General features: G+C 46.8%; 1 long non-coding RNA gene across 1 annotated transcript; it reads right to left on the bottom strand.

The window, feature by feature from the left end:
* Positions 1 to 8: 8 nt before the first annotated feature.
* LOC139183255 (uncharacterized) lies at positions 9 to 26443 on the bottom strand. The gene is made up of 3 exons (XR_011566853.1): positions 26341 to 26443; positions 6270 to 6578; positions 9 to 1724 (listed from the first exon to the last, which is right to left on the bottom strand). It is a non-coding gene; the product is annotated as an uncharacterized lncRNA (long non-coding RNA).
* Between the last annotated feature and the right edge of the window lie 263 nt (positions 26444 to 26706).

Here is a 26706-nt window from a genome sequence, read left to right as displayed (position 1 = left end):
TTTTAAAAATTTATTTATTTATTTATTTTGAATAAATTTATTTCTTTTACTTGGAGGCTAATTACTTTACAATATTGTATTGGTTTTGCCGTACATCGACATGAATCAGCCATGGGTGTACATGTTTCCCCTATCCTGAACCCCCCTCCCACATGCCGCTCCATCCCATCCCTCAGGGTTGTCCCAATGCACCAGCCCTGAGCACCCTGTCTCGTGCATCGACCCTGGACTGGCAATCTATTTCACATATGGTATATACATGTTTCAGTGCTTTTCTCACAAATCATCCCACCCTCGCCTTCTCCCACTGAGTCCAAAAGTCTGTTCTTTACATCTGTGTCTCTTTTGCTGTCTCACGTATAGGGTCATCGTGACCATCTTTCTAAATTCCATATACATGCGTTAATATACTGTACTGATGTTTTTCTTTCTGACTTACTTCACTCTGTATAGTAGGCTCCAGTTTCATTCACCTCATTAGAACTGATTCAAATGCATTATTTTTAATAGCTGAGTAATTGTTAACTCTGGGAGTTGGTGATGGACAGGGAGGCCTGCCGTGTTGCAGTTCATGGGGTTGCAAAGAGTCAGACACGACTGAGCAACTGAACTGAACTGAATATTAGCTATAAGACATTTTAATGATGGAAAGCATTGTCAAAAGACATGTGCTAATTTTTGTTAAAGCTTTGCTTTAACTAGTGCTAACTACTTAGCCAAATTTCCGAATGTTAGTAAAATTGTTTTTTCTTTTTTTTTTAGGGTTATGGCAAAGAGTTTCAAGCCAAGGATGTCATCAAGGAGTACTTCAAATGCAAGAAATGATCAAATTTAAAAAATGGAGCTCTTGTTCCTCAAAAAATAAAAGTATGTTAAACAGTTTAAGAATGGTATCACATACAGTAATTCAGTCAAGAGTTTTTTTATAAGATTTCAAAAAGCTTTCAAAAGTTTTCAAATATGTCATATTCTTATAAATTGCAGCTCCATCGCATGTTCAGTTAAATATCTTTTCTTGATAAACAAGGAAAAACTGAAACACCTACAGCACTCTGGGCCCCAGAGATTGCAACACATGAAGCCACTTGGAGACCGGGGGCACCCAGTCTGTGTTATTCAATCTGAGTTGTTTGGTTTTTTTTTTGGCCTCTCTTCCCTGGTAGCTCAGACGATAAAGAATCCGGGTGCCAATTCAGGGGACCTGCATTCAATTCCCTAGGTTGGGAAGATTCCCTGGAGAAGGGAATGGCTACCCACTCCCACTCCTGGAAGAAAAGTTATGACCAACCTAGATAGCATATTGAAAAGCAGAGACATTACTTTGCCAACAAAGGTCCATCTACTCAAGGCTATAGTTTTTCCAGTGGTCATGTATGGATGTGAGAGTTGGACTGTGAAGAAAGCCGAGCGCCGAAGAATGGATGCTTTTGAACTGTGGTGTTGGAGAAGACTCTTGAGAGTCCCTTGGACTGCAAGGAGACCCAACCAGTCCATTTTGAAGGAGATCAGTCCTGGATGTTCGCTGGAAGGACTGATGCTGAAGCTGAAACTCCAGTACTTTGGCCACCTCATTCGAAGAATTGACTCATTGGAAAAGACTCTGATGCTGGGAGCGATTAGGGGCAGGAGGAGAAGGGGATGACAGAGGATGAGATGGCTGGATGGCATCTTCTATGGGGAGATGAAAATATTCCACAATTTGCTGTGGTGATATTTGTGTCACTCTGTGAATAAAAACAAAACAAAACACAACAACATTGAATTGTACACTTCAAGAGGATCCTTTTATGGTCTGTGAACTATATCTCAATAAATCTGTTTTGAGGGCTTCCCTAATGGCTCAGTGGAGAAGGCAAAGGCACCCCACTCCAGTACTCTTGCCTGGAAAATCCCATGGACGGAGGAGCCTGGTGGGCTGCAGTCATAGGTCGCTAAGAGTTGGGCACGACTGAGCAACTTCACTTCCCCTTTTCACTTTCATGCATTGGAGAGGGAAATGGCAACCCACTCCAGTGTTCTTGCCTGGAAAATCCCAGGGACGGCGGAGCCTGGTGGGCTGCTGTCTGTGGGGTCTCACAGAGTCCGACACGACTGAAGCGACTTAGCAGCAGCAGTAGCAGCTAATGGCTCAGATGGTAAGGAATCTGCCTGCAATGCAGGAGACCTGGGTTTAATCCCTGGGTCTGGAAGATCCCTTGGAGAAGGGAATGGAAACCTACTCCAGTATTTTGAAAGCACTGGTGGGAGTTGGAGGGCTGTGGCCACAGGAAGGGTGGAGAAACGCAGTCTCTTCTGTTCTCAGGACAAATGTCTGTTCTTTGTCTCCCTCTCTGCCCTGCCTCTTGGGAACCTCATCCAGCTATTGCTACATCTCGCCAACCTTTTGGAGGATATTGGGGCTGCCCACGGGAACCACTGTGAACACTCTGTGCTGAAAGGGACTTCCTGGGAATGCCTTGGCCATCTAAATTGCAGAGTGAAGCTGGATCTCAGGTGATTCTGCTGACGATGTTGGAGCCGGTCCTCGGGTGAGTTGACACCTTAGCTCTGCTGCTGACTTGCTATGTCATCCAGTAAGTCCCCGACCTAATCAGTGCCAAGTGGGAACTGGGGTCAAAACAGCCTGAGGAATTCTTGCTGTGGGCTTCTTTTTTTTTTTTTTGCAAAATGACTGTAACTTAATATTTGCACAGCCTTTTTTGCACACGGATGTTATCTTAGTTGACCCTGTGGAATAGATATGATCCCAGTGCAGATGTGGAAATAGGGCCTCGGTGAGCCGAGTGACCTTCCCAGAGTTGTCCAGCTGGCACAGTGGTGCTGGGCCCCAGGCCCAGGCCTTTGGCTTTGCTGACTCCAAATCCTGCGTTCATTCCTCTCCATGGGACTCCCTTGTGACGACATTTCTTTCTATTTCTAAAATGCCTACGTCAAGAAAACAACTTTCAAATCGCTCCCGACTCCTGCATTTCCCTCAGCGCCTGGAGACAGCCCTTCTCTGGCCATCACTCTCTGCCATTTGCCTGCTGGTGGCCTCTTGCCCACTTCAGTTCTGCAGAGCATCGGGGCCCTTGGTTGCACCCACCCAGACAGGGCCGGGCTGCCTCACCCCCTGACGGTGCTGAATGTCTGCACAAAGGGCTGAAGTGGGGTGGAAGGAGAGTCCAGTTCCTTTTTTACTTTTTTTTTTCTTGGAGTATAATTGGTTTATAGTGTTGTTAGCTTCTGCCGAACAATGAAGTGAATCAGCTATATATACACATATATCCAGGCTTCCCTGATAGCTCAGTTGGTAAAGAACCCGCCTGCAATGCAGGAGAGCCCAGTTTGATTCCTGGGTTGGGAAGATCCACAGGAGAAGGGATAGACTGCCCACTCGAGTATTCTTGGGCTTCCCTGGTGGCTCAGCTGGCAATGTGGGAGACCTGGGTTCATCCCTAGGTTGGGAAGATCCCCTGGAGAAGGGAAAGGCTACCCACTCCAGTATTCTGGCCTGGAGAATTCCATGAACTGTGTAGTTCATGGGGTCACAAAGAGTCGGACACTACTGAGCGACTTTCACACACACATATATATACACATATACACACACACACACATATATACATGCGTATGTGCTAAGTCACTTCAGTCATGTCCAACTCTTGTGATCCTATGGACTGCAGCCTGCCGGGCTCCTATGTCCATGGCATTCTCCAGGCAAGAATACTAGAGTGGGTTGCCATTTCATCCTCCAGGGGATCTTCCCCACCCAGGGATTGAAGCCACATCTCTCAGGTCTCCTGCATTGGCAGGTGGGTTCTTTACCACTAGCACCACCTGGGAAGCCTGGGAGGCCTACACACTCACACACACACACACACACTCACACACACACTCACACACACACACTCACACACACACACACTCACACACACACTAACACTCGCACACACACTCACACACTCACACACACACTCACACACTCACACACACACACTCACACACACACACACTCACACACACACACACTCACACACACACACACACGCTCACACACACACACACAACACACACACAGGGCTTCCCTGGTGGCTCTGATGGTAAAGAAGCTGCCTGCAATGCAGGAGACTTGGGTTTAATCCTTGGGTCAGGAAGATCCCTTGGAGAAGGGAATGGCAACTCATTCTAGTATTCTTGCCTGGAGAATCCCATGGACAGAGGAGCCTAGCAGGCTATAGTCCATGGGATTGCAAAGAGTCAGACATGACTGACTAACACACACACACACACACACACGCACACGCACACACGTACACATATGCTTGGGCTTCCTTGATGGGTTAGTGATAAAGAATCCACCTTCCAATGCAGAAGACATGGGTTTGATTCCTGGGTAGAGAAGAGTCCCTGGAGAAGGAAATGGCTACCCACTCCAATATCTTACCTGGAGAACCCCATAGACAGAGGAGCCTGGCTGGCTACAGTCCATGGGGTCGCAAAAGAGTTGGACACAACAACAGCAACAGTATATATACAAACATACATACCCTCTCCCTCCTGGCTTCCCTCCCATCTCTCCCCTTCCCACCCCACCCTCCTGGGTCATCGCAGAGCACAGAGCCGAGCTCCCTGTGCTACGCAGCAGGTATATTCGCTTTCTGTTTTACCCATGGCAGTGTATTTATATTAAGCCTAATCTCCCAGTTCATCCCCCCTCCCATCCCCAGGCCCCACCATGTCTACACGTCCATTCTCAACACTTGCATGAGATTCCGGTTCTTTTCAAAAGAACTTGAATCTCCGGTCTTTTAGTATGGCACACAGGACCTTCATGACTTGGCCCTGCCCACCCCTGTGACAGCCCAGTGTCCTACCTAAACAGCTTAGCCTTCCCAGAAAGTGCGACGTGCTCCTATAACTGTTGCACACATTGACGCCTTAGGTCGTTCCTTGCTTGTCCACCTCCTGAGCTGTTCTACAAGATGCCCCAGAAGGACCTTCTCCTCCAGGAAGTCCCCTGCCCTCCAGCTCCCTTCTGCTCCCTAGCCCATCCTCCACCAGACATCCAGCGTGAGGAACATCAGAGCAGAGGCCATTGGCATCACCTCCCCTCTACCCCGTCTAGGTGGCTCCACCAGGCTGGTGCTCCCATCCTCCAGCTGCTGAGAGTGAGGGCTCCAAGGCCTCGTGGCTACCCCAGCTGTCCCCTCATGCGGAGGATTGTCCTTGGCTGGCAGGAGCCTCCTTGCCAGGCAGGTTGCCACTCCCAAAAGCCAGTAGCTAAAGCCTGAAAGAGACGTTGGAAAGGTTCCCCTTGATTCGAGGAGAACTGTTCCACAGCTGTGTCCAGAGCCCACGTTCCTGCAGACACACAGACACACAGACACACAGACACGCGCACACACACACACACACCCCCTCTAGTCTCAGTCAAGGCTAGACTGACCTGAGGCCTCCTGATTGGCAATGACCTCCTTCACTTCTCCCCCCGGGGTACCTTCCTTTAATAAACCCTAGGTCCCTGTGCCATCACATTCCGTTACCATGAACAATTTTCTTATTGTGTCCAGACCAGACTCTGTGCTCCCTGAAGGCAGAGACAAAAGCCTATTTACTGGGGGGCCTCACCCTCTAGTTGGGGATCTGGCAGAGAGCAGGTGCTCCGTGTTTGTGCTCCATCCAGTTTCTGAGCGGTTGTGGCAAGCACTCCCTCTCTGTCTCCCCTATTTCCTATCCTCCAGGACCCCCTTCTAACCGAGCCTCCCTCTTCTCTTCCTCCCCTACCCTCCAAGGGATAGATAGATCCCCCAGTCTTGCTCCTTGACCCTTAGATTTGAAGGAAAGAGACGGGCAGAGCTGGAGGGTGGATGGGGCCAGGGTGAAGACAGCGCCCGCCCACCCGCCAGGGACCAGCGCTGGTGTGGGGGGGTCACCAGCTCCCACTGCTGCCACGGATTTCCCCTCCCTTGCTTTCCGAGCTTCTTGACTTCATAAACGCTTTAGGAGCCATGGTGCTCCCACTCTTTTTCATTCATTCCACCCACTCGCGACACCAACCCCGTCACAGGAGGAATGTCTTGGCTCCCAGGCTTATTAACTTTCCAGGCAGCAACCAGCTCATGTAGCCGCTGAGTCAGTGCGGTGTCAGCAGCCCGCGAGGGAGGCCTCGCGAGGCTGACTCAGATGGAGCGGGTGGGTCTCGGCGGAGGCCTCCTTCTGCTGCACAGAGCGGAGGAGCAGGGACCAAATCCACCCAGGGGGGCTTGCTCCGGGGAGGCTTCTCTCACCTAATTCCCCACAGTCAATCATGCGCTGTTTTTGCGGCCCCACGTCCATCCTCGTCATTTCCCTCTGCAGCCCCAGCAGCCCTTAGGCTTCCAGCAGGTAACTCAGCAGCTCCCCCATAACTATGATGACTGGTCCAGAGCCAGACAGGTGACCTGTCAGAGCCAGTGAGTGATACTGAGACTCAGGTTCAAAATTCTGGGACAAAGGTGCTCGCTCCTTTTAGCTGGACTTGAAACCAGAGAGGATAGTAGGATTAGAGCTGCTGACTCCAGCTTGCTACCAAGTGAAATCTGAGACGGAAGCCACCCCTATGGAAGAAAGAGAGAGAAGTGAAGAGAAACTGAGTCTTGATTTTATCCTGGAGTCCTGAGTTTAGCCATACCTGAAGCTGCGTTAATATAAGGACTTTGGGACTTGGTAAAAGAAGATGCCTGCCAATGCAGGAAACATAGGAGACGCGGGCTGGATCCCTGGGTTGGGGAGATCCCCTGGAGGAGGAAATGGCAACCTGCTTCAGTATTCTTGCCTGGAAAATTCCATGGACAGAAGAGCTTGGTGGGCTGCAGTACGTGGGTCGCAAAGAGTCAGACAAGACAGCACAGCAGCACAACTCAGTATACTCCTTTCACTTAAGTCAATCTGGGTTGAGTTTTCTGTCACTTTCTTGTCAAAAGAATTCTAATCAATACAGGTATTTGCTACCCTATCTACCCAATTCTAAGACATGCGTGAAAGTGAAAGTCGCTTAGTCGTGTCCGACACTTTGCAACTGCATGGACTACATAGTCCATGGAATTCTGTAGGCCAGAATACTGGAGTGGGTAGCCTTTCCCTTCTCCAGGGGATCTTCCCAACCCAGGGATCGAACCCAGGTCTCCTGCATTGCAGGCGGATTCTTTACCAGCTGAGCCACAAGGGAAGCCTAAGACATGCATAACTTAACATCTCTGACATTGGGATTGTGTCTTAGAATCAAATGTCAAAGTCCTGATGGGGACATCATTGTTTGCAAATGTGAGAAATTGAGCACAGCGGCCCATATTGTCTTTCCTCCATCTGAGTTGGATGCACTGTTGGTACGGCACGTACTGAATTTGGTACTGTTTAAAATGTCTTTGAAAATATCATGGTGTGATTCAGCATTCAGATAAAAGTGATGACGGGGAAAGGCACAGATATGGAGCAACAGGGTGGGAAACTGATACCAAATGAAACAGAGTTTTCTCTTTAGAGAGAGGACTACTCTTCTCTTATGAAACAACAGCAAGTGCTTGGCAGAACCTGAGATAGGAAGAAGCTGAGGGACAGGCAGGAGATGGTGCAGGACAGGGAAGCCTGCTGTGCTGTAGCCCATGGGGGTGCAAAGAGTAGGAGATGACTGAGTGACTGAACGACAAAGGCAAGAAGACAAACTAGAAACAAGAGTTGTGTTACATTTTGCTCCTAAGATGTGGGCAAAAAATCTACACGGGAGCCGGTGCTCAGTCACTTCAGTCGTGTCCGACTCTTCACGACCCTATGGACTGTAGCCTGCCAGGCTCCTCTGTCTATGGGATTCTCCAGGCAAGAATATTAGAGTGGGTTGTCATTTTTCCTTCTCCAGGGGATCTTTCCAACCCAGGGATTGAACCCGCATCTCCTGCATTACAGGTAGATTCTTTACCACTGAGCCACCAGGGAAGCCCACACACCAAGCAACGGAACCTAATTGGGAGAAATTGCCAATCTTGCAGAAGAAATGAGAGAAATCTCCAAGCCAGGAGAATTGCCATGACTGGTTTATGACTTGTCCAGCACTATCGTTAAGACATGTTGTCACCATGCAGTTGGTGTTTTTTTGTTTGTTTCTTAGTGGTACATCTTATAACCATTGGAATATATTCAGTTCAGTTCAGTTGCTCAGTCATGACCGACTCAGCGACCCCATGAACTGCAGCATGCCAGGCATCCCTGTCCATTACCAACTCCTGGAGTTTACCCAAACTCATGTCCATTGAGTTGATGATGCCATCCAACCATCTCATCCTCTGTCGTCCCCTTCTCCCGCCCTCAATCTTTCTCAGCATCAGGGTCTTTTCAAATGAGTCAGCTCTTCATATCAGGTGGCCAAAATATTGGAGTTTCAGCTTCAACATCAGTCCTTCCAATGAACACCCAGGACTGGTTGGATTTCCTTGCAGTCCAAGGGACTCTCAAGAGTCTTCTTCAACATCACAGTTCAAAAGCATCAGTTCTTCTGTGCTCAGCTTTCTTTATAGTCCAACTCTCACATCCATACATGACTACTGGAAAAACCATAGTCTTGACTAGACGGACCTTTGTTGACAAAATAGTCTCTGCTTTTTAATATGCTGTCTAGGTTGGTTGTAACTTTTCTTCCAAGGAGCAAGTGTCTTTTAATTTCATGGCTGCAATCACCATCTGCAGTGATTTTGGAGCCCCCCAAAAAAGTCAGCCACTGTTTCCATTGTTTCCCCATCAATTTGCCATGAGGTGATGGGACCGGATGCCATGATCTTAGTTATGTGTTATCACTCCCATTTTGCAAAAGTGCTGTTAAAGTCACTTGCCCAATGGATGGACCTAGAGATTGTCATACTGAAAGAAGTAGGTCAGACAGAGAAAGACACATATCATATGATATCACTTATGAAAGTGAAAGTCACTCAGTTGTGTCTGACTGGTTGCAAAGGGTCTTTGCAACCCTGTGGACTATACAGTCTGTGGAATTCTCCAAGCCAGAATACTGGAGTGGGTTGCCATACCCTCCTTTACGGGATCTTCCCCACCCAGGGATTAAACCCAGGTCTCCCGCATTGCAGACAGATTCTTTACCATCTGAGCCACGAGGGAAGCCGAGAATGCTGGAGTGGGTAGCCTATCTCTTATCCTGCGGATCTTCCAGACCCAGGAATCAAACCAGGGTCTCCTACATTGCAGGTGGATTCTTTACCAACTGAGCTATCAGAGAAGCCTGTTATCACTTATATGTGGAATCTAAAAAAAAAATAAAAAATGATACAAATAACCCTATTGACAAAAGTTGAAAGCAGACTCACGCTTACCAAGGGGGAAGGAGGTGGGGATAAACTGGGAGATTAGGATGGACGTGTACACATTACTTTTATAAAAGATAACTTATAAGAACCTTCTGTAGAGCACGGGGAACTGTATTCAGTGCTCTGTAATGACCTATATGCGAACGGAGTCGAAGAGAGTGGATACATGTATATGTATGGCCGATTCACTTTGCTGTACAGCAGAGACTAACAGAACATTGTAAACCCACTAGACTCCAATAAAAAGTTAATTTAATAAATTGAAAATAAAATGCAAAATAAGTAAATCACGTCACTTGCTCAGTGTCACAGGCTAGATCTGACACCATGAACCTGAGTGTTACATCACACACACACCCGACCTGGGAGGGCCCAGGTTCTCAGCAGTCAAGGAGGGTGTAGAATGGAGGCCACGCCTACCATCCCTCACCTGTCGTGTGTCCTGACCTGGGCTGGCTGAGAGGACGTGGAATCAGGTGGCGTCCCTGTCCTGGCCTTCAGCACTATTTGTTCTCAGTTGGAGTTCACTAGCTCAGCCTTAAGAATTTTCTCCTGCTCCCTGATGAATTTCTGTGTCTACAGTTTTGAGTAACACCAGTAGGCTGTGCTTGGATTGTAGTTTTTCCTTGTCTAAGCACTTTTTAACATTTTTGCATAAAACAAGACTTCCATAAAGATAATATACTCACTTCTTCATAAAGAAGGTAATAGTGACATTCCTACTAGAGTTATCTTTCTGCTAAAGCTAATAGAAAAACAATAGATGATATTTACCAAGAGGTGGCATGGACCATGGTTCAATTTACAGACTCTGGACGCAGACTTGAGCTCAAAGCCTGTTCTGCCACTGACTAGCTGTGTGACCCTGGGCAGGTCACTTGAATGCTCTGTTTTCTCATTTGTAAAATTAGGAAAATAACAGTAAGCAATAGCTTCCATCTCACAGAGATGCTGTGAGGCTCAAATGGGACCATGTGTATAAGGCCCCAGAGCCTAGCATGCACACTAATTTATTTCACAACCCTGAGGCAACCCCGACCATGTACCTGCACTACTGATTTCCCAGGATAATTCAGGGGACGGTTGTAAGGATTCAGTTCAGTTCAGTTCAGTCACTCAGCCGTGTCCAACTCTTTGCGACCCCATGAATCGCAGCACACCAGGCCTCCCTGTCCATCACCAACTCCCAGAGTTCACTCAAACTCACATCCATTGAGTCGGTGATGCCATCCAGCCATCTCATCCTCTGTCGTCCCCTTCTCCTTCTGCCCTCAATCTTTCCCAGCGTCAGAGTCTTTTCCAATGAGTCAACTCTTTGCATGAGGTGGCCAAAGTACTGGAGTTTCAGCTTTAGCATCATTCCTTCCAAAGAAATCCCAGGGCTCATCTCCTTTAGAATGGACTGGTTGGATCTCCTTGCAGTCCAAGGGACTCTCAAGAGTCTTCTCCAACACCACCGTTCAAAAGCATCCATTCTTCGGCGCTCAGCTTTCTTCATAGTCCAACTCTCACATCCATACATGACCACTGGAAAAACCATAGCCTTGACTAGATGGACTTGACTAGATGTTGGCAAAGTAATGTCTCTGCTTTTGAATATGCTATCTAGGTTGGTCATAACTTTCCTTCCAAGGAGTAAGCATCTTTTAATTTCATGGCTTCAATCACCATCTGCAGTGATTTTAGAGCCCCCAAAATAAAGTCTGACACTGTTTCCACTGTTTCTCCATCTATTTCCCATGAAGTGATGGGACCAGATGCCATGACCTTCGTTTTCTGAATGTTGAGCTTTAAGCCAACTTTTTCACTCTCCTCTTTCACTTTCATCAAGAGGCTTTTTAGTTCCTCTTCACTTTCTGCTATAAGGGTGATGTCATCTGCACATCTGAGGTTATTGATATTTCTCCCGGCAGTCTTGATTCCAGCTTGTGCTTCCTCCAGCCCAGCGTTTCTCATGATGTACTCTGTATATAAGTTAAATAAGCAGGGTGACAATATACAGCCTTGACGTAGGTTAGATAAGTCCCTGTCTGTCAGGTATGAACCTCATCTCCTAGACTCATCATGGCCCAGTAGTTCCTCACTTCCTTCTTAGCTCTTTTACGCTTTTAAGAAGATATTTTGTCCTGTGTTTTAAGTTAACATTCATTATTTATTGTCTTTCCCCATCCTCCACTTTGCCCCAAATAAAATGTGAGTTCCAGGAGGCAGAGGCTTTTATCTTTGTTCACTGATGAAACCCAAGTACCTAGACCAGCGCTTGGCTTATAATAGGTGTTTAAATTTTGTAAAATTCATTTTATTTTGTCTGTGCTGGGTATGCGTGTTCACTGCTGTGCATGGGCTTTCTCTAGTTGCAGCAAGCAGGGGCTACTCTCTCGTTGTGCTGCACCTTTCACGGCGGTGGCTTCTCTTGTTGCAGAGCACGGACCCTAGAGTTCGGGCTTCCGTAGTTGCGGAGCAATGGCTTAGTTTCCCCATGGCAGGCGAAGTCTTCCCAGACCAGGGGTTGAACCCAAGTCCCTTGCATTGGCAGGTGGATTCTTAACCATTGGACCACCAGGGAAGTCTTCTCGTTGTCATTTTTTATTCAGCCAGTGGATAGGTATTTACTGAGCACCTACTATGGACCAACTCAGACTCGGAGAAGTATACTCCTGGTGAGAAGGGGCACGGGCCTCCCAAGAGCTTCCTAAAAGATGGGTAGGGACTTGCTGCAGGGCAGTTGGGAAAAGCAGGCCTTTTGAGAGGTGACAGAATCTGGGTGATGAAATAAAATTCTTATTTTAAGGCAAGACAAGAAAATGTTAAACAAAAAATTTCTCTGCTCCTTTGGACATCCTCCCCTCCAGTGTGCACTAGGCATCGGCATTATGTGCTAATCAGACCTCCCCCAAGGCAGCGGCTGGTGTTCAGTCGTGGTCAACTCTTTGTGACCCCATGGGCTGTAGCCCTCCAGGCCACTTGTCCATGGGTTCTCCAGGCAAGAATACTGGAGTGGGCTGCCATGCCCTCCTCCAGGGGACCTTCCCCACCCAGGGATCGAACCCGCATCTACTGCATTGCAGGCGATTCTTCACCGCTGATCCATTGGGGAAGCCCAGCAAACACCTGTTAAACCATAAAGATCTATTTTTCTTCTTCTGGCACCAGCCATATAACTCCTTAGAAGATGACATCATTTAAAAAATATTTTATTTATTTATTTACTTACGTGGCTGAGTCGGGTCTTAGTTGCGGCATGCGGGAGATTTAAGGGGGGGTGACCCCCCAGGACCCCACCTTTCCTACTCCCCACCGTGTTGCAGTGTAACCTGAAGATTCTTTACACCCAGGCACTTGGGAGAATCCTAGCTGTCCTCAGGTCTTCTGGGGCAGGGCGGGGGGAGGGGGTTCTCGCTTCTCTCCCATGTGAGTTTATCAAGGAATTTTCTTCCTGAACAAATAAACAGTGCTTCTCCTGAAAGGAATGGCAGTGAGTATGATTTTCTCCATTTAATCACCATCAGGTTTACATCACAGCTTTTAAAAGATATATATTTATTTAAAAAAATTTTAGGGTACACCCTACAACATGTGGGATCCAAGTTTCATGACCAGGGATTAAACACATGGCTCCCTGCTTTAGGAGTGCAGAGTCAACCACTGGACCACCAGAGAAGTCTCTAGACCACAGCTTTAAGTTCTTTAATTCTCATTAATCATCCCAACCCTTCAGAAAAGGCAGAACACACTGTGTTGTGGAGAGATAGACACAGGTGAGAGGCAGAAGCAAGAAGCTCTGGCCTGGGGACTTTGGGAAGAAGGTGACATGGCCCAGGTAGTCCAGACTCTGACTCACACGGAGGGGCAGGGTGGTCCCCAGCTGTGCTGGGAGTGAGGGACCCACACATGCAGTGAAGACTGGGCAGGCCTGAGCGGAAGTCCACACTCCCAGTGTGAGTCAGAGGAAGCAGAGGCTGAAGGCTGTTACCACAGGCGTATTTAGCCCTCATCTTACACGGGACAAGACCGATCCCCAGGGACACTCGGTAAATGACCTGAGGTTGCCTGGCCAGCAAGGCGGAGCCAGGTTGGGAACCACACTTGCCTCTCTCCTTTGCCTCTCTGCTCTTGAGTTTCTGACGAAGTGTCTGTTTCCTACCGCTCTCACCAGGCGCATGTGGTTCACCTGTGGGGAGCTGGCACCTTTGAGTGTCTATGATTGATTAGCGTGACTCTAATCAGCATTTTTGCTGCTGGTGGTTTTTAATGCACTCCAGTTTTCTGAGACTTGGGAAGCAGCCAGACCTTGAGTACCCCTGTCCATTCAAGCAAGACAAGATAACCACTTGAGCATAACTTTGTAGAATAGCAGCCCCTACAGGCATGGAGTACATCAAGGTTGTATACTGTCACCCTGCTTACTTAACTTATATGCAGAATACATTATGCGAAATGCTGCGCTGGATGAAGCACAAGCTGGAATCAAGATCGCCGGGAGAAGTATCAATAACCTCAGATATACAGATGACACACCCTTATGGCAGAAAGCGAAGAGGAACTAAAGAGCCTCTTGATGAAATTGAAAGAGGAGAGTGAAATATCTGGCTTAAAACCCAACATTCAAAAAACTAAGATCATGACATCCGGTCCCATAACTTCATGGCAAATAGATAGGGAAACAATGACAGACTTTATTTTCTTGGGCTCGAAAAACACTGCAGATGGTGACTGTAACCGTGAAATTAAAAGACGCTTGCTCCTTGGAAGAAAACCTATGACCAACCTAGACAGCATATTAAAAAGCAGAGACATTACTTTGCCAACAAAGGTCCATATAGTCAAAGCTATGGTTTTTCCAGTAGTCATGTATGGATGTAAGAGTTGGACCATAAAGAAAGCTGAGCGCCAAAGAATGGATGCTTTTGAACTGTGGTGTTGGAGAAGACTCTTGAGAGTCCCTTGGACAGCAAGGAGATCAAACCAGTCAATTCTAATGGAGGTTGGTCCTAAATATTCATTGGAAGGACTGATGCTGAAACTGAGGCTCCAATACTTTGGCCACCTGATGTGAAGAACTGACTCATTGGAAAAGACCCTGATGTTGGGGAAGATTGAAGGCAGGAGGAGGAGGGGGCGAAGAGGATGAGATGGTCGGATGGCAACGATGGACATGAGCTTGAGCAAGCTCTGGGAGTTGGTGATGGACAGGGAAGCCTGGCGTGCTGCAGTCCATGGGGTCACAAAAAGTTGGATACTACTGAGTGACTGAACTGAACTGAACAGGCAAGGAAAACATAGAACACTGGCCGAGTCAGGTGGGACTTCTTAGGGAGAGAAACCAGTACAACTGGGTCTCCAATTCAGAGCACAAACAGAGCTCCTAACTAGTTGCTGGAGTCCTTACCTCCCCACCAATCCCAGTTTGCGATTTGCCCCCTGAAGCAGAGGGCTTCAGGCATGGCTCACCCAGAGGCGTGAATGATATCCTGAGAACCTTGCCTCTCTCCTCGCCTTTTGGTCCTGCTTGTCACTGCTGGGCTTTATTCCTAAGTCACTTGGTTGCTCAGTCATGTCCGACTCTTTGTGACCCTTTGGACTATCCCCCGCCAGGTTGCTGTCTTCATGGGATTCTCCAGCCAAGAATACTGGAGCGGATTGCCATTTTCTCCTCCAAGGGATCTTTCTGACTCAGGGATCGAACCAGTGTCTACTGTGTCTCCTGCATTGCAGGCAGATTCTTTACCTGCTGAGCCATCAGGGAATACCTTTATTCCTAAGTTTTTTCTTGCCACCTGACCAAAAGGTGGCCACTGGCAGTTCTAAGCCTACCTTGTCCTCATGGCTTATGAAGTTAGAGGAGAAGACAGCATCTCTTCTTAATGTTTCTGGCTAGAGTCCCAGCCAAGGAGCATTCAGACTGGTCTGGTTTGGTTGCTTCCCTCTCCCGGGGTATTCAGTAGGTTGGCCAGAATTTGATTGTATAGGCTCTTTGGGGGTAAGAAGCAATGCTCAAATCCACTGAAAGAGTACAGACTGAGAAAGATTTCAAGGAACTGCTGCTAAGTCACGTCAGTCATGTCTGACTCTGTGAGACCCCATAGACGGCAGCCTACCAGGCTCTGCCGTCCCTGGGATTCTCCAGGCCAGAATACTGGAGTGGGTTGCCATTTCCTAGGCGTGGGTTATTCCGTAGAAGGTCTACAGAGCTGGCATCCACTTGACCTTCTGGGTGCCACCTCCTGGCACCCAGAGGTGGCACCCAGAAGGTTTCAGCCAGATGGCTTCTGGCTTCAAAGGATAATGCAAAACTCAAATGAGTGTAAACAGCGAGGAAATGTATTTATTAGGTCACACAACTGAAAGTCCAGCGGTAGATCAGCCTCCAGGGGTGGTAAAATCAGCTGCTCAATAAAGCTAATTGAGGGGGAAACGATGGTCATTTCAACAAATGGTGCTGGGACAACTGAATGTACACACGGATGAATGTGAGCCGTCACCTCATGCCACGCGCAGAAACGGACTCAAAATGGACCACGGACGAGAACGTAAAAACTAAAACTACAAAGCTTCTAGAAGAAAATATGTGAGAAAACCCTCATGACCTTGATTTTAGGCAAAGATCTCTTCGATATGACATCAAAAGCACAGCCTAAGGGACTTCTGTGGTAGTCTAGTGGCTAAGAACCCACCTTGCAATACAGGGGACGCAGGTTCGACCTCTGGTCAGGGAACTAAGATCCCACATGCTGCAGGGCAACTAACTAAGCCTGCACACCACAAGGAAAGATCCTGCACGATGTACCTAAGACCCGGCACAGCCAAATAAATACATACACATTTTTAAGAAGCACCATCCAAAAGAGCATAAGAAAAAACTTATAAATTGGGACTTTATCAACATGCAAACTATTTTTTCAAAAGGTACCATTAAAAAAGTAAAAGACAAGCCACAGAACTGAATATTTACAAATAAAAAATTTAGCCAAAAGGGAAATTCCCTGGTAGTTCAGTGGTTAGGACTTTCCACTCCAGAAGTAATGGACTCGATCCCTGGTCAGGGGACTAAGGTCCCACATGCTATGGGGTGTGGCCAAAATTTTTTAAAATATAAATAAATAGATGTGTGTGCTTGCGAAGTCACTTTAGTCGTGTCTGACTCTTTGTGACCCTATGGACCACAGCCCGCCAGATTCCTCTCTCCATGGGGTTCTCCAGGCAAGAACACTGGAGTGGGTTGCCATTGCCTTCTCCAGGGGATCTTCCCCACCCAGGGATTGAACCCACGTCTCTTAAGTCTCCTGTGTTGGCAAGCAGGTTCTGTACCACTAGTGCCACCTGGGAAGCCCCCAAATAAATAGATAATTAAATAAATAAACATATACAACACTTACCATATGACCCAAGCAATACTACTCCTAGGTATCTATCCAAGAGAAATGAAGATGTTCACAGCAGCTTTGTTCACAACAGCCCCAAACTAGCGGCAGTGCAAATGTCCATCAGCTTGTGAACAGATCAACATGTTATACTGGTACCTTAACAGACAATTATCCTGCAAATGAAATTTTTCTGTGCGAGGTAGTTTAGAACACTGGTTAAAGGACTCTGGACTTACTTGCTCTGTACCCTCAACACACTTTAATTCCCTGAGCCTCACTCTTTTCATCTATAAAACTGAAATATGAGTACTTACCTCATACAAGTACAGAGAGAATTAAATGAGGAAGTGCAGATAATGTACCTCAATTAGTGCTCAAAACAGCTGTTTCTGTATCAATTTTACTCGAACAATTAGGGAAAAGTCATAACATTTAAAAGGGAATTTAATTATTTACTTTTATATGTAAACAAAAACAGATACACATGTATATAGTCATCCCATATACGGAAAAATGCATATTTATCACTCCTACCTCACACCATACCGAAAATAATTTCTAGAAGGAGTGCAGTTCTGAAGCTAAAATAAATAAATAAGTAAAGTTTTTAAAAGAAAACATATAAAAATATCTCTGACTTTGGAATAGCCACATCTTTTGCAAACAGGAAACAAAAACTGTCAATCATGAATGAAAAAAACCTTTAATGAATTCTATGAAAACTAAGAAACGGTGTTCATCAAAAGACACCATTATGGGAGCAAAAAGACAACTCACAAGTATTCTCTCTCTATATATCTGATAAAGGTCTCCAAGTCAGAATTTTAAAAGAACTACAAATCAATAAGAAAAAGATAGAAAACCCAAGAGAAAAATGGGCAAAGATTCGAACAGACACTTCAGAAAAGAATCTATACAAATGCCAAACACAGAAAGGGTCTTGACTTCATTACTCTCTAGGGAAATGCAAAGAAACTACAGTGTAACACCACTCCACTTGACCAGAGAGAGTAAAAAGGACAAAAAATATAAAGTCTAGACAAAGATGGGAAGGAACAAGAACTCTCTGAGTGACAGTTGCTCCAATTACTTTAGAAAGCTAAGCAGTAGGAGACACTAAAGCTGAAGCTGCCTCCCCTATGACCCAGCAAATGCACTCTCAGCAGAAATATAGGCGTGTGTGTGCTTTTTTCTATTTCAATAAAGGTGAATCATCTTTGCATTTTAATGTGTTTTGCTAATAATTAATTTTTATGACTTTAAAAGGGTATACTATGAGTTAGTTACTGCTACAATAATTCTACAAACCAAGCCACTCTACAATTCACTGGCTCACAGGTCTATGCTGCTGCTTATTGCTCAGTCATGTCCGACTCTTTGCAATCCCATGGACTGTAGCCCACCAGACTCCTCTGTCCATGGGGATTTTCCAGGCAAGAGAACTGGAGGGGGTTGCCATGCCCTCCTCCAGGGAATCTTCCCAATCCAGGGATGGAACCCAGGTCTCCTGCACTGCAGGTGGATTCTTTACCATCTGAGCCACCAGGGAAGCCCAAGAATACTGGAGTGGGTAGCCTATCCCTTCTCCAGGGGAACTTCCTGACCCAGGAATCCAACCAGGGTCTCCTGCATTACAGGCGGATTCTTTACCAGCTGAGCTACCAGGGAAGCCTTTGCAGGTCTATAGGTCAGGCAGAAAGTTCTGCTGAACCTGGCCATTGTAGACATGTCCATGTTAAACAAAAGACACGGATATGAATATTCATAGCAGCACAGTGTGCTGAAATAACACACTGAAACAACTCATGTCAGCTGAATGGATAAATTTATTTCAATAGATTTATACCATATAATAAGAATGAACAAACTATAATCACACACAAAGCTTATGGCCTAACCTCACTAACATAGCTCACAGTAAAGTAAACCAGACTTAAAATACCTTGGAGTGTATCATTTCATTTATATACGGAACAAAAATAGAACTAATCTATGCTGTTGGACATCAAGACAGAGGTACCTCAGGGTGGCAGTGAACAGAGGGGGCATGGCGGGAACTCTGGTCTTGTTCTCTCTCTTGATCTGGGTGCCGGTTAAACGTGCGTTGGCTTGTGAAAATCCTTTGAGCTATAAGGTCAAATATCCCTTCTCTGTACACTTCTGAAGTGTCTATATGTCGATAAAAGGAAACAGAACAAAATCAAATATGGATATATTATGACATCAAATTTGAAATATGACCAAACAAGAGCCTTAGGGAAACCATGCTTGCTGCAGGGCTTCTGGCTTCTCCTAGCAGTGGTTGTAATCCTTTCTATGAAGTTTCTTTGGTGGGAACATCTGAAGGTACCATTTCCATTTCCCATGGTGAGGTTTTGAGGGCCATCGTCAGGAGCCCTTCACCCAGAGCTTCTCGAAGGGGCTGGGGTTCCAGGCTCCTGGGCCAGTGCTCACGGGACTGGGGCGAGGCCAGTGAGACGTGGCAGGGCAAAGGCATGGTCAGAGCCTGTCTGTTCTGTACTTGAAATTTTGCTCATCATTTTTTGCCATTAATTTCATTTTCTTTCTTTTTTTTTTGTTAAATTATTGTCTTGATTATTGAGGGTTTTCTTTTGGCATCCACTTAAAGTTGTGTCTGAGTCTCCTCGCCTTAGACTATGACAGCCTGGTTGGTCAGCTTTCATTTAAGAAAAAAGAAAGAAAAATCTCTGCTAGTTTTTATTTTTGAAGCAATATCTTCATGTTCCCCAAGCTGTAAGAAGTTTCAGTTGGGTTCCACTCTCATCCTTTACCCACAGTACGGGTTCTTTCATCTGAGTAAGAAAAGGGCTACTAACAACTTTTCACCACCAGGAGGCGCCAAAGAACCGTTGATAAAGCCGAATTCTCAAGGTGTCAGCCGGGAGACGTTCCCCAGGCTGGATTCCTTTTCTCTGACAAAAACCCATCCATTTTGTGATTCGCTGTCTCTCTATAAGGGACTGTTTCCAGGAGGCTCCAAATACATGAGCCAAATTCAATATAAGAGTATGCTTGGATTCTGTCCCCAGAATATCCAAGTAAGAATATTTATATTGGCTGCAGTGATCAGAAAGCCAGAATAAAGTCCCATGGGGGTTTGAGCTGGTTAGACTTGAGTTTAAATCCTGGCTTGTGTAATGTGGAGCAAGGTATCTTGATAGGGTGATGAACCCTCTGGATTTGCCTGGGGTTGTCCTGGTTTTGGGCTACCCAGGTGGCTCAGTGGGTAAAGAATTCGCCTGCAATGCAGGAGACCCGGGTTCAGTCCCTGGGTCGGGAAGATTCCCTGGAGGAAGGCATGGCAATCCACTCCAGTATTCTTGCCTGGAGAATCCCCATGGACATAGGAGCCTGTAGGGCTGCAGTCCATGAGATTGCAAAGAGCCAGACACAACTGAAGCAGCTAAGCCTGAAAGTCCTGCAGCTCAGTCTGTCAGTTCCTGCAAACTACTCGCTTGACCCTCAGTTTTTCTGATCTGTAAGATCGACATGAGCTTCCCTAGTGGCTCAGTGGTAAAGAACCCGCTTGCCAATGCAGGAGACCTGGGTTTGATCCCTGGGTCCAGAAGATCCCCTGGGGTAGCAAATGGCAACCTACTCCAGTATTCTTGCCTAGGAAATCCCACGGACAGAGAAGCCTGTAGTCCATAGGGTCACAAAGAGTTGGACACGACTTAGCGACTAAAAAACAAGAGGGACATGATGTCAGGACCTCATTGGGTGAATTGAATGAGAGGATGATGTACCTAGTAGGTGCTGAATAAAAGAATCTGCCTGCAATGCCGGAGACACAGGAGACATAGGTTCAGTTCCTGAGTCAGGAAGATCCCCTGGAGGAAGGCATGGCAACACACTCCAGTATTCTTGCCTGGAGAATCTCCGGGTGACAGTCCATGGGGTCGCAAAGAGGTAGACACAACTGAGCAACTGAGCACAGACACAGTACTGCAGAGGGCTGCAGGCATGGCCTGAGTTCCTTTGAAACCATTTAAACAGAGCCCCAGAGTTTTTATCACCCTGCTCATGCATTCAATTCAATTACAACAATATTTGCTGAGTGCTTATTAAGTATCAAGAAATTGTTAGTGGTTTAGCAATTATGGGCACATTTTTTCAAATGCTTGACACTTCTCAAGGATGTTATGATCTCTGGGGACAAGCAAAGACAAAGTGGTTACAGAGCAGAGGGGAAAAAATAATCCAAGGCCATTGCCAGCGCCCTCATGGATCCTAACTTAACTCTTGACTGGAAAACAGTTGTGGTCTCCTAACTTATCCCCTCAACCCCATTTCAGTCTCCCTCCAATCCAATCAACTATCAGGTCGCTCTTAAGACACAGTTTGGATCCTGTTTTCAAATGTCCAATGCCCATCTGGTCTTGGCATTCTTTCCTTTTTACAACAGGGCCTCTGCCAAGGGTTGAAAGCCTTCTCTCTCAAACAAGCCAGACAACTCCCTTGCTCAGATATGCCCCATATTGTCCTTCCTCCACGCTGTTACTCACAGTGTTCCCTAAGATGGAGGGCCATGCCTCACTCCCTCCTTTCAAACCTAAACTCCTTCACGTGCTCTTACTGGGTTCTACCAGACACGAGCTCTCCCTTCTCTGATTTCATTTCTACCATCCTTACAGCATTATTCAGATTGGTGCCATTTATAGTGCCAGGAGAAATATCAATAACCTCAGATATGCAGATGACACCACCCTTATGGCAGAAAGCGAAGAGGAACTAAAGAGCCTCTTGATGAGACTGAAAGAGGAGAGTAAAAAGTTGGCTTAAAACTCAACATTCAGAACATGAAGAACATGGCATCCGGTCCATCACTTCATGGCAAATAGATGGGGAAACAATGGAAATGGTGAAAGACTTTATTTTTTTGGGCTCCAAAATCACTGCAGATGGTGACTGCAGCCATGAAATTAAAAGACGCTTACTCCTTGGAAGAAAAGTTATGACCAACCTAGACAGCATAGTAAAAAGCAGAGACGTTACTTTGCCAACAAAGGTCTGTCTTGTCAAAGCTATGGTTTTTCCAGTAATCATGTATGGATGTGAGAGTTGGACTATAAAGAAAGCTGAGTACTGAAGTACTGATGCTTTTGAACTGTGGTGCTGGAGAAGACTCTTGAGAGTCCCTTGGACTGCAAGGATATCCAACCAGCCCGTCCTAAGAGAAATCAGTCCTGATTATTCATTGGAAGGACTGATGCTGAAGCTGAAACTCCAATACTTTGGCCACCTGGTGTGAAGAACTGACTCATTTGAAAAGACCCTGATGCTGCGAAATGTTGAAGGCTGGAGGAGAAGGGGATGACAGAGGATGAGATGGTTGGATGGCATCATTGACTCTATGGACATGAGTTTGATCAAGCTCTGGGAGTTGGTGATGAACAGGGAAGCCTGGTGTGCTGCAGTCCATGGGGTTGCCAAGAGTCAGACACAACTGAGTGAACTGAACTGATTGTCCCTATTCTTGATTGCAGACCAGGATTGTCTATTTCACTTTTTAATATCTCCTCTAGTTCCTTCTGTGTAGCCAACGGATGTTTATTGAATTTCAGCCAGAGTTCTCATTTTAGTATCTGTACCCTGGCTTTGGTAGTTTTTGGTTGTGTGATAGCAAATCAAGTTCCTTAATTAACCTCTCTGTCTCAGTTTCCTCATCGAACAATGAGGATCATAATAGCATTCACCTCAGGGTTACCACAAGAATGAAAGAAGATAATGCACTCAGAATGCTTAGCAGTGTGCTTGGCACTTTAGAGACGTGGATTATCAGAGAAGGGAAGGATCATTTAGACTGGAGGGCTTCCTAGAGGAAGTGGAATGTGAGCTAGGATATAAATACGTAAAGATACAAGAGAAGATATTTAGGGAGAGGGACCAATCTGAACAAAGACTTAAGAAGAAACAGGGAAAAGCAAGAAGAGCTCAGGATAGGGCTGATCAAGACCTGGGAAATGGAAGTGTCCTGGTGGTCCAGTGGTTAGGACTCCCTGCTTTCAGTGCTGTGGCCCAGGTTCAATCCCTGGTCAGAAACGGATATCCTGCAAACCATGAAAGTGTTAGTTGCTCAGTTGTGTCCGGTTCTCTGTGACTTCATGACTGTGGCCTGCTAGGCTCCTCTGTCCATGGAATTCTCCAGGCAAGAATACTGGAATGGGTAGCCATTCCCTTCTCTAGAGCATCTTCCTGACCCAGGGATCAAACCCAGGTCTCCTGTATTGCAGGCAGATTCTTTACCAACTGAGCCACCAGGTAAGCCCACAAACCATGTGGCGTGGCTAAAAAACAAACAAACAAAAAAAGACCTGGGAAATACCTTTGAAGAGATTCCCCAAGAAGAGAGACAGCAAGGAAAAGGACAGGTGGAGTAAATCTTTCAGGGTGATGGATTAGCAGATTGGAAGGAGGGGGAAATGGGTCTCTCGCAGTTTGTTGAAGGTTTCTGTCATTGGATTTGCCCATTTCAGCAACAGCAGCAAAATTAGAAGTGGCAAGTTACATGGGTAACAGAATCAAATCGGCCTGTACAGCAATTTGCAGCAAAGGATGGAAATGCACGAAATGACAACTACTGCTAATTACTAGGAGGGTGAAGCTAAAAATCCCATATTTGTGTTAAATAATTAAAGGTGTACAAAAAAGAGTGAATTTGGCTTAGTAGGAGATTGGGGGGTGGGTGGGTGGGAAGGAGTAAAGGAAAGAGGGTGGAAAACGTTGGTGACAAAGTCAGTTTGAGCCACAGGTTCAGGGCAGCCACTAAGCCTGGTTATGGAAACTTGCAGTGTGCTCAAGGATGGAGGGGTCAGATCAAGGAAGGCCAAGGTTTCACTGTGCTCTGTGCTGGTCTCATCACACCTGGGTGTTTAAAGTAGTCACATGTTGGCTTCAGTGAACGAAAACCCAAGTGGGAAGGGAATGAACTGGCCCCCAGGGTTAGACCCACACGGTGCCCCTTCCAAGTTTCTTTAACAGGCCAGTTCACCCATCCCCCAGCTGCTGTACTGGCAGCAAAGGGTTCCCAGATGCCCCAAATTCTGGAGAATTGCCCTCAGCTGAAGGGACTAGCGTTGGGGAACTTAACCCCTTCGGAGCCCATGGCTAGTGACTGAGTGACGTTGGGCAACACAAAGCGGCCCCGTGGCGGGGATGACCACGTGGCATGGTTTATGCGCCAGAGCTCTCTGCGGTGGATCAGGCCAAGAGATTACTTGAGCCTTACTTGGCTCTTTTCCTTTCCCTGCTCAACTTCCTCCCTTATAGGTTTTTCCTCCCTCAATAATTCCATTTATAGAATCTCCCTTATAGGCAAGGCTCTAAGGACCCTGACCAGACATCTGTGAAGTCAGCCAGAAAATGGCTGGACCCGGGCTCTCCAACAGTCATCACCTGCTGGGGCCTTTACGGTGTCTCAGCTCTGATAGTTCGCAGGTTCTCACGTGGACTTTATTCTCAAGCACGTTATTTCCTGTGGTCTCCGGGTCAGTGCCAGGTGCAGAGCTGGACAGTTCGGCAGCCTCATTGCAAGAACTTCTCCTTCCTAATAGTTTCAACAAAGGATCCAGGAATTCCAATTGTACCGCCCTGGGTTACCTGCCTTTCTCTAAATCAGTCTCTGCAGATGGTGGAGGTGGGGAGGGGTGAGCAGTGCTTTGATCAGGACTGGGTTGGAGTCAGCTCCTTGGCCGAGTGTGGGGAGGAGTGGGTCCCCAGGGGAAAATTAGGGTCCTCTTTCCAGAAGAGAAGATGTCTGATGGAAGGACAAAAATAGCACATGTCCCTGACGTGCTCGTGTGCAGTCATGTCCAACTGGACTGTCGCCTGCCAGGCTCCTCTGTGCATGGGATTCCCCAGGCAAGGATACTGGAGTGGGTGCTATTTCCTATTCCAGGGGATCCTTCTGACCCAGGGATCGAACCCGTGTCTCTTGAGTTTCCTGCATTGGCAGGCAGGGTTCTTTATCAGTAGCGCCACCTGGGAAGCCCCACAGTATAATCCAGAGAAAAAAACAAGAGTCAAATTGAAAGCAGAGATCATTAAGTGCTCTAGATACAAGTTTCATTAATTATTTTACTTTTGTGAAAATCTTCCTGCATTGCATTACCAATAAAAAATAAATAAAACCCACCACCAGCCATTTCTATCTTCATGTCTGTATCCCTAATAGAGCCTGACAAACTGAAGATGTCCCCACAAAGTCCGTGGGAGAGTGTGGTGCATGGAAGCCATCGTCTGAGGAATGGTGACGAGAAGACTTAATCTCTGTTGTTTTGGGGACTGGTAAGAGGGTGTGGGAAAGGCAGCTTGCTGGTCATCTTCAAATATTTGGAATGTTGTCATGACAAACTGGGATTAGACGTGCCCTGTGTTATCTTCAGGGGATGACATTAGGATTTACGGTCAGAAACTAGAGGCAGGCAGATCATCCATAAGAAATATATATGCACACCATATATATGATATTCACACACACACTCACACACACACACTATATATACATATATATATATACACACACAATTTGTCTTAAGAAAAGGAGAGGCCTGTTTGAGAGATGGTGAGTTTGCCATGTCTGGGAAGCTGAGTGGGATGTTACCCTGTTCATGGCTAATAACATACGCTGTGGGACTTTCCCAGCCATCCAGTGGTTAAGACTGCTCCCCAATGCTGGTGGCCTGGGTTCGATTCCTGGTTGGGAAACCAAGATCCCACATGCCATGGGGTGTGGCCAAAAAGTCAAAACAAAACAAAACAAAACAAAACACACAGCTGTGTTTCCCTCTCCTCCCGGCTGTTTCCTGAAGGCTGAGGGTAGGTAGACACCATCGGGAATGCGCCAGCCCGGTCTTGTTTTGGGGAAACCTGCCCCACGCCAGTAATTTCCACCAGCAGGACTTTTGCCTCATACCTCTGGGCCCTCTAGTTAGTCATGCTGCTGGGGATCGGCTGCATGGTCACCCCAGCATGTGCCTTCATGTCCCCCAGTTCGGTGAGAGAGCACCCCCAGGGCAGTGATGACTTCGTTTGTCTTGCCCCCTCCAGAAATATTTGCTGAATAAATAATTTTATCAAGACTTTCATGGAGGAATTCTTGCCTTGGAGGAAGGTATGTGACTAAAGGGCCACAGGGCTCTTGCCTGAACTACAAGATTCTATGACCAGCGGTGATACTGAACTTGAAATTGACAAGATAGATGAATAACTGGGAAGACCCGGGGCGCCCCTTAGGCTTTTGCAGCAGTTGGAGGGGGAGAGGCATCCTCTCCTGCCTTACCTCTGAGAGTGACACCAATGGGCAGCCTCGGGAGGCTTTTGGGGGAGAATAGGGGGGTGTAGTAAGAATTTCTCTGGGATGTAAAACGATCTGCCTCTTTTCAGTCTGTGTGCCATCACGCCGCTCCTTCCTAAACCTGCAAGAATGCTCTAGCCCCTTCTTCCTGTAGCTGCCCGTTACTCCCCCCTCCTTACTCTGTCTGGTGACACCATCCCCAGGAAGCTTTCGGGAAAGCACTTCCCCCTCTTTCCACCCCGCCAAGTTGCAGTTATTTAGCCTTTTCTGGGCTCCCGCCCATTGCTGGGGGGAGGGGAAGCAAATGGCTTGCTTCCCTCGAGGCACTTACCGCAGGGAACCTGGTTTTCCTTGTTTCTCTCTCCCTTTTAGCCCGCTTTCTTTCTCCTTGTTGAAGTCATGGACCAAGTCCCTGTGTGGCCTTTGCGCCTAACGCAGCACGCGCGCGCGCGCGCACACACACACACACACACACACACCCCGCACCCCCCACCCCCCCACACCCCTTCGCTACGAGAGTGGATGCCGGAGAGAGGAGGACATCAATCAGCATCTTACAATTATAGAATTACAAGAGTCGTCTAGTGCAGTCCTTCCTTTCACAGATGCTCTTCCTGAAGTGTCCTGATACAGGGTTTTGGGTTCATTCAGTCTTTTTTCTTGAAGCCCAAAGCACTTTTGCTGTTAATGATCTCAA

This window comes from Bos indicus, chromosome 5, assembly GCF_029378745.1.
Source record: "Bos indicus isolate NIAB-ARS_2022 breed Sahiwal x Tharparkar chromosome 5, NIAB-ARS_B.indTharparkar_mat_pri_1.0, whole genome shotgun sequence".
Taxonomy (NCBI): domain Eukaryota; kingdom Metazoa; phylum Chordata; class Mammalia; order Artiodactyla; family Bovidae; genus Bos; species Bos indicus.
This window is presented reverse-complemented; position numbering and strand designations above follow the sequence as displayed.